The following is a 9,433-nucleotide window of genomic DNA, read 5'->3' on the forward strand; positions in this document are numbered from 1 at the left end:
ATTAGATGGAGATGTAGCCGAGAGAGTGTGGGCTGGGAAAGAAGTCAGTTATGGACACCTAAGGGTGTTTGGTTGCAGGCCTTTTGTGCATATACCTAAAGATCAAATAACAAAGCTTGATGATAAAGCCAAGCAATGCATTTTTTTAGGGTATGCAGATGAGAAATTCGGGTACAGGTTATGGGATCCAGTCGATAAGAAGATTATTAGAAGTAGAGATGTGGTCTTTCTTGAAGATCAAACTATTGAGGACTTCGGGAAAGTTGAGAAGCATGAGAATCATAGTAATGATCTCATTGATCTAGATCCACATATCTCTTCTAAGGTTATGCATGATAATGCAGGTGAAGAACAAAATCATGAAGATGAAGCTCATGAAGATGCTCCTATGAGTGATGATGTTGAGCAAGGAATGGAATTTCAACATGAACCACCAGCTGAATTGAGAAGATCGACTAGAGAGAGAACACCATCTACCAAGTATCCTCCACACGAGTATGTGATGGTTACTGATAGTGGAGAACCACAGTGTTATGAAGAAGCCTTAGATGATGAACACAAGAAGGAATGGTTGAAAGCTATGCAAGAAGAGATTGAATCATTGCATAAGAACAACACTTTTAAGTTGGTTGAAAAACCTAAGAATAAGAAGATTCTTAAAAATAAGTGGGTTTTCAAAATCAAAACCGAAGAAAGAAATTCACAACCACGGTATAAGGCACGCCTAGTGGTGAAAGGATTTGGGCAAAAGAAGGGTATTGATTTTGATGAGATTTTTTCCCCGGTGGTGAAGATGTCCTCTATACGGTTAGTATTGGGATTGGCTGCAAATATGAACCTAGAAAGTGAACAACTAGATGTCAAGACCGCTTTCCTTCATGGTGACTTGAAGGAAGATGTGTATATGGAACAACCAACAGGGTTTGAAGTTAAAGGTAAGGAGCACTTGGTTTGTAAGTTAGAGAAGAGTTTATATGGGCTGAAACAAGCACCAAGACAGTGGTACAAAAAGTTTGAAGGATCAAGGGTATCACAGGACGGCTTCGGATCATTGTGTTTTCGTTCATAAATTTCCTGATGGAGATTTGAATATACTTCTACTTTATGTTGATGATATGTTGACTGTTGGTCAGGATGCTAATAAAATTAGCAGGTTAAAGAAGGAACTAAACAAGTATTTCGATATGAAAGACTTGGGTCCAGCAAAACAAATTCTTGGCATGCCTATCTCTCGTGATAGGAAAGCTGGAAAACTTTGGCTATCACAAGAAAGATACATTGAGAAGGTTCTAGAAAGGTTCAATATGGACAAGACAAAACCAGTTAGTTGTCCATTAGCCAGTCACTTCAAGTTGACTCGTGATCAGTGTCCATCAGCTAGAAGTGAGAAAAAAGAAATGGAGAAAATTCCTTATGCTTCAGCTGTAGGAAGCTTGATGTATGCAATGGTGTGTACGAGACCGGACATTGCATTTGCAGTTGGAGTAGTAAGCAGATTTCTTGCCAATCCAGGCAAAGAGCATTGGTTAGCAGTGAAGTGGATTCTGAAGTATCTTAGAGGTACGTCTAAAGCTCGTATATGTTTTGGTAATGATAAGCCAATATTAGCCGGTTACACAGATGCAGACATGGCAGGAGATGTAGACTCCAAAAGGTCTACATCAGGCTACCTATTTACATTTTCAGGGGGAGCAGTGTCATGGCAATCTAAATTACAAAAGTGTGTAGCTTTATCTACCACAGAGGCAGAATATATTGAAATTACAGAATGTTGCAAGGAGATGTTATGGATGAAGAGGTTATTAGAAGAACTTGGTATGAAACAGGATAATTATGTTATTCATTGCGACAGTCAAAGTGCCATCCACCTCAGTAAGAATTCTAGTTTCCATTCAAAGTCCAAGCATATAAATGTGAGATACCAATGGATCCAAGATGTTCTTGAAGACAAGGTGTTGAAGATCGAGAAAATCCATACTGACGACAATGGTTCAGATATGATGACAAAACCATTACCCAAAGGCAAGCATGAGCTATGTAGCAGTGTTGCAGGTTTGGAGATGGTAGGTCCCTCTTCATAAGTCGGGAGGGGGAGTTTGTTGGGGTCCCTCCTTATAATAAAAAGACTCCTAGTTGGAATAGGATTTCCCTTATTCCTTGTTTGGGGAAAAAATAGAAACTTCTATTTTTACAAGCCTAAAAAGGAATTCCTATTTCTATTGGTAAACCTCCTTATTTATCATTATAAAAGGGAATGAAAGGGAAGAGATTATACACAACAACTTCCAGAACAAAGAGAAGTCAGAGAAAGAGAGATTTCTGAAGTGGTTCTTTCAAGAGAGATTGAAAGAGAAGAATATTGGTTTGAAGAAAAGAAGATTATTAATCTTGTGAAGCAATTTAGTTTGTGGTTATCTTCTTCAACCTTTAGTAATCTAGGATTTGTTCTGATCCTAAGGAGTAAGAGATTTCTATTTCTTTGTTTCTTTGTTCAGTTTATCCACCATAGTTTTGGTGAAGAGTTGTTATCCAAGAGTGTTTCTACACATCTTGAAGAATTGGTTTATCCACCATAGGTTTGGTGAATAATTGTGTAACCCATTATTTAATTATAGTGGAAGATTTCTGGACTAGGTCCCGTGGTTTTTTACCTTCTATCTTGGAGGGGTTTTTTGCCACGTTAAATAATCTTGGAGTCTCTACTTTTACTTTCGCATCGTTTATCTTCGTATTCCTGAACAAGTTAATTAGGTTATTTTTCCTCAGTGACAACAGTAGCTTTAGATCGTCATTAACATTACCATGAACTCTAGGAATGATTTCGTTAAGCGGAAAATCAAGCCCTCGAGGTGGAGATGATTGTGAGATCAAGAGTTTTAGATCATCACTAACTCTTGTGGAACTCTTCTTACTAAGTTATTCTGCTAAAGAGCTGGATAATATGGGTTCCCTTGTTACTAACAGCTAGCTTGTAAGCCTCACTTAGATCCATCAATTTAGGAATAGTTTGTTCAGTCTCGGTCACAATGTGATCTTTCTTCAAGTTTGATTCAGTTTTTGTTACAAGGCTGGTTTCCGTCTTACTCGCTTCCTTTCACTCAACAGTTTCTTTAACCGCTACTGCAAAAATCCATGTCATAAACAAGTAAGAATATAAAGGTTGTTAGAAGAAGAAGAAACTCTAAGTTTTATTTATCTTGAATTAACTATGATTACAACTAATAAGCCTTTTTATAGCTTGAGTAAGATAGAAACTAACTATAACAAACTTCTTAACCACCATTTGTTTCTTAACAGACTTCTTAACTAACCTCTTAATAGAATTAGTTATTCTTCTAGAGGCACCACTCAGCTTACACTTTCTCTATTAGTTAACACCTCATTTACACTCAAACATATACTCTAACATCCCCCCTCAAGCTGAGGAATCGATAGAGACAGAAGCTTGGATCTTAAAGCAACAAAATGTGGAGAGGGCAACCCTTTAGTAAACAGATCAGCAGGTTGATCTTGTGTAGGTATAAATCGAATGACAAGCTTCCCATCAGCCACCAAGTCACGAACAAAGTGAAAATCCACCTCAATGTGCTTGGTTCGAGCATGACAAACTGGATTAGATGCAATATGTTGAGCCCCAATATTATCACAATAGATGATAAAAGGATAAGAAGGGGAAAATTGCAACTCAGTAAGTAGATAAGAAATCCAAAGCAAGTCAGCTGTGACAAAAGATAAGGCCTTGTATTCAGCTTCTGTGGAAGATCGAGCAACAGTGGACGGTTTCTTAGAACTCCATGAGACCAATGAGTTTCCTAATAGAACACAGTAACCATTGGTACTTCTCCTTGTATCTGGGCATCCAGCCCAATCACTGTCACAGTAGGCTACCAAATGAGAGGTATCACCAGGAGTAATAGTAACACCACAGTCAATAGTTCCTTTGAGATATCTAAGAATCCTCTTGAGCAATAGCAAATGAGATTCAGTGGGTTCCTGCATAAATTGTGCCACATAATTCACAGCAAAGCATATGTCTGGTCTTGTCATAGTAAGATATTGAAGTCCACCCACAAGTGTTCTATAGAAAGTTGGATCAGTAATTGGATTACCATCAAGCTTAGATAGCCTATTTCCAGCAGAGACAGGTGAGGAACAAGGTTTGCAATCTAACATATCAGCCTTTTTGAGAAGCTCAAGAGTATACTTCTTTTGGGTAAGAAGTAAAGACTTAGAAAGTGGATCAGCCAGTACTTCAATCCCAAGGAAGAAGTGTAAGTCTCCTAGATTCTTCATTGCAAATTCCCTGCTCAAAGTAGAAATCAGGGAACTTAAAGCCATAGGTGAGCTTCCAGTAAGGATGATATCATCCACATAGAGTAACAGAACCATAATTTGAGAAGAATTCATGAAGAAGAACATAGAATGATCATGAGCACTTTTCTGAAATCCCAGAGATAGAAGAAAAGATCCAAATCTATGAAACCAAGCTCTAGGAGCTTGTTTCAGCCCATATAAGCTTTTATGTAGTAAACACACATGTTTAGGTTTAGAAGCATCAATAAATCCCTGAGGTTGTACCATATACACTGTTTCTTCTAGGATGCCATGCAAGAAAGCATTTGACGCATCCAATTGCTGTATTTTCCAAGATTGAGACACAGCAAGAGATAAGATGGTTCTAATAGTAGTAGCCTTCACAACTGGACTAAATGTTTCAGTATAATCTAAGCCCTCATGTTGATGAAAACCTTTAGCTACTAACCTTGCCTTGTACCTTTCAACTTGGCCATTAGACTTATGTTTAATCTTGTATACCCATTTGCAACCCAAGACATTCATATGTGGTTCAAATGGAACAAGAGACCAAATGTTGTTATGTTTTAGTGCTAGAAACTCTTCTTCCATGGCCTGAATCCATTTAGGATCAGTAGCTGCTTGTTTGAAATTAGAAGGCTCACAAGAATCTAGCAAAGAAAGAAATGTAGAATGGATAGGGTAACTTACATTAAAATGTGCTACATGATCTGGAATGTATTTAGGCTTTATTATCCCACTTCTAAGTCTAGTTTGCATTCCATGAGAAGGAAGAATAGGAATGCTCAAGGACTGAGAATAACTAGTAGAATTACTAGTAGAGGAGGGTGCAGAAACAGTAGGAATAGGAGCAGACTCAGATGCAATTGGAGAAGATGGAATAGGTACCTTGAGTACATTTAGAGGAGAAAGAAAAGAATTCTTATCAGAGAGATAACCAGATGATTCCTCTTTGAAGGGAAACTCATTTTCACAGAATATGACATTTCTAATCATGTACCACTTCTCTGTAGATAAATCCAGACACTTAAATCCTTTATAAGACATATCATAGCCTAAGAAAACACATTTCACAGCCTTAGGACTCAGCTTATCTTCTCTTGTAAAGGAAACATGAGGATAGCAAGTACACCCAAAAATTCTAAATTGAGAGTAATCAGGATGTTTTCCAAATAATACCTCAAAAGGTGATTTCCCATCAAGAACTATTGTAGGCAACCTATTGATAATGAAAGTGGAAGTAGCATAGGCTTCAAACCAAAATCTTTTTGGTGCTTGAGAATGGAACAAGAGAGAGTTACCAATTTCTGTAATATGTCTATTCTTTCTCTCAGCCTTACCATTCTGCTGAGGTGTGTAGGGACAAGAGCACCTAAATGAAATCCTACACTGGTCTAAGAAGAACTTGAATTCTCCCTTAGATAACTCAGGAGCACCATCACTTTTGTGCCAAGTTGAGGAAGATGCAGCTAGAACAGAAGAATAGGCTTGCTGTGAGAATCCCTTTTCAACTTGAAAGGTGATAGGATACAAATTATTCACCATTTGTCCCTCATTTAGAACTTTATCAGACCATAAATCTTTCACTTGGTAACCCCAAGGAGAGAATTGCACTAGACATTGATTATCTTGAGTGAATTTCGAGATAGAAAGTAAATTTCTCTGAATATGGGGAACTAAAAGCACATCTTTGAGTTGGAAGTTATGAGAAGATGTGATCAGATCAGCATCACCAATACTCTTAATAGGAATACATATTCCACTTCCAACCATAACCGAGTCAGAACCCTTATAATCCCTTGTATGTTTCATAGTGGAGTTATCATGAGTCATATGGCTTGATGCCCCTGTGTCTGCTAGCCAAACTGTAGGCTCAGATTCAATATGGACTGACTCTTGATCATTTGATACTAGAATAGCCATATGAGCTTCAGATGACTCAAAGTCTTCTGGTGAAGTACCAAAGAAGGATTCATATGCTTCTCCATCAGAATTATTAAACTGAGAAAAGTCAGATTGTACCTGATTGAAGCTATCTCCTTCTTCATAGAGATGAAGACCAGCAAAGTTGTGCTTTTGTGGATTTGAATAGTTGTTAAACTTCTTGTAATTATTTCTTTTGAAATTGTTATAATTGGAATTGAAACTTTGAGGAATACTTTGTGAATTGCTTTGTTGATTGCTTTGTTGATTACTTTGTTGATTACTTTGTTGATTGTTGTAATTAGAACCTTGATAATAGTGATTTTGAGCACTAAAATTAGAATTAGGTAAAGAATTGGGAACTCTGAAGTGTTCATCAGAAGGTGCATAGCGGAAACGACATCTATATGCAGGATGGCCCCATCTTCTACAAATTCCACAAGGAATTGCAGTGAAATCATAATCAGTAGCTCGCTCACCTGCTAGATTAGATCGAATTTGTTGATTTTGAGTATTAGGTCTTGGTTGTCTCGTTTGTGAAGAGTTAAAGTTCTTCATTTGATAATCTGATTTTTGTGGAGTGGAAAACTGCTCTTTCTTAGCAAAGTAAACAGCATTAGATTCATCACTATCTTGTAAGCTTAACCATTGTTCATGGTGAATTAACCGAGTTCGAAGATCAGCAAAGGTTTGTTTAGAATCTCGATTATGCATAGTAATAACAAAGTGATTATATTCCTTACCTAGACCTTGAAGAGCTATTCGACATAATTCCTTATCAGGAACTTTCTCGTTGACAGCAGTAAGAGCATCAGCCAAGGATTTAATTCGACGAAGATAATCAGTGATAGAAGAATCACCTTTCTTAATATTTTGAATCTGATATCGAAGTGTTGTGATCTTAGATTCATGTTCTTCAACAAAGTTTAGAGAGAGAAAGTTCCATATTTCAGCAGCAGTTGATAAACCTAATATATCAGATGAAATTGAACGAGTGAATGTTGATTTGAGACAAGATTGAACATAATGATCGTTTTTCCTCCAAATTAAGAACTCCGGATTCGTAATTTGTCGTCCTCCTTCATTGATAGTTGGTGAGGGCATGATGATTGAACCATCAACATAACCAAATAAATCAGATCCAATTAGAATTGTTTCAAACTGATTCTTCCAAATTAGATAGTTTGAACTATCAAGTTTTTCAGAAACATAGTTTGACAAATGAGGAATTGAAGAACCAGCTAACGGAACAATCGAGGAGGAAGAGACTGACGAAGAAGGAAACGCCATTAATGATCGAGATTAGGTTTCGTAAGAAGATTCACAGTAGAGAGAGAGAGGAAAAAAAAAACCCTAGCTCTTATACCATGTTAGAAGAAGAAGAAACTCTAAGTTTTATTTATCTTGAATTAACTATGATTACAAGTAATAAGCCTTTTTATAGCTTGAGTAAGATAGAAACTAACTATAACAAACTTCTTAACCACCATTTGTTTCTTAACAGACTTCTTAACTAACCTCTTAATAGAATTAGTTATTCTTCTAGAGGCACCACTCAGCTTACACTTTCTCTATTAGTTAACACCTCATTTACACTCAAACATATACTCTAACAAACATTGAATTCTCTTATTGCAACACAAATTACAATGTAAAGGCCCATAGTATAGCAAATAGAACAGACATGAATAAATCTGAGATGACTGGATTATGAATAGCCAAACATCAATTTCTTGTAATATTTATTTTTTCTCTTACAGTATATTTCTGTAAAAAAAAAAAAAGATACGAATATCGCAATATCGAAGCTTGAAACTTGGTAGAGAACTTTCTGTCATATCTTAAACACCAACAAAATGAGTCAAGCCTGGAATACATTTTCATAACACCATAGCAATCCAAGCCTGCAACAGTATCACAACAAAGGTACCCATGTTTTTTACATAAACACTACAGCCACCTATGATTTTGGTGTCTAGACTCTGTATTTTATAATTTCTCCATGAGTTTTAATTAAAGTTCTGTATTGTTTCCTAGGCGCTAAAATATTTTCACCATTTTGTCAAATTCTGCTCTTTTTTGTGTGCAAGATTGACATATATGATATAAAAAAATTTGCTGGCTATGGGGTTCGAACCCATGCGCACTTATGTGCAGAAGATCTTAAGTCTTCCCCCTTAACCTCTCGGGCAAACCAGCTTTTTGTTATTTTCACTCGGTGGATGTGTACTGACTATAACACAAATAGAATCTATATAATAAAACAGGTGGATGTCTACTGACTGAGACAAACCCCTGGATAAACCTAGTCGTCAGACCCACATCAACATCAGTATAAGACCAGTATAAGCCATTAGAATCAGCAAAATCCAGCCTATTGTCAAGGACATATCTTTTCAGCTACCAACCATAATTGTTTTTGTCACCAGACATATTTTTTGAAGAGCACCGACCACCACTAATCTCCTTTTTATCTCAGTGGTTAACCTCTGGACTTCCATATCTTTCGACAACCCCTTCACCCAATCCCTCCATTCCAACCAAACTTACAGTAAATTTTGTCTTGCCTTCCCACTCTAATCTCTCACTTTGTTAGGGTTTCCATGTTCGGGTTTCCATGTACCTGAACCACATATGTGTTGTTATTCTTTTGATTCTTTTTTTCCTTTTGTTTAGTTTACATTGTGATTCTTCTTTTTAGTTTACGTTGTTATTCTTTGATTCTTTTTTTTTTTTCCTTTTGTTAGGGTTTCTATGTACCTGAACCGCATATATGTTGTGCGGTACGCTCCCTCCCCCTCTCTCTCACTTTGTTTTGTGAATTTTTGCACTATATCCTCTTACACATTTTTTGTGAGCATTTCCCGTTGTGCATATTCAGGTTTAATTTGCTTATGTGTTTCTTGTGATCGTTTCTGTTTGAACCTTAAGTTAGGTTAACATTTTTTAAGTGCATCATTAATTTACACATAAATGCTAGACGTTCCGACCTCTCTCAAATTCATTAATTCTTTATGAATTGCATAAAGCTTTCAACTTAATTTTTGATAACGTTTTGAAGTGCTCGAAATCTTGCATGATTTAGCAGTTCAGCTTCATGTTCTCTTTTTCAATCTGTAGTTATATTTTGTCAAATTGCTAGAAAGTTGCAAGTATCAATGGTAATATTTTACTTTTTTTTCAGTTGGTGGGTCAC

The 9,433-nt window shown here is 36.6% G+C and overlaps 1 non-coding gene across 1 annotated transcript; it reads right to left on the reverse strand.

The window, feature by feature from the left end:
* Positions 1 to 8,353: 8,353 nt before the first annotated feature.
* On the reverse strand, positions 8,354 to 8,436 carry TRNAL-UAA (transfer RNA leucine (anticodon UAA)). Its single transcript has one exon. It is a non-coding gene; the product is annotated as a tRNA-Leu (tRNA).
* Positions 8,437 to 9,433: the final 997 nt, after the last annotated feature.

The sequence above is a fragment of the Eschscholzia californica genome, unplaced genomic scaffold, assembly GCF_041429995.1.
Source record: "Eschscholzia californica isolate CP2 unplaced genomic scaffold, dmEscCali1.0.p SCAF_1, whole genome shotgun sequence".
NCBI lineage: Eukaryota > Viridiplantae > Streptophyta > Magnoliopsida > Ranunculales > Papaveraceae > Eschscholzia > Eschscholzia californica.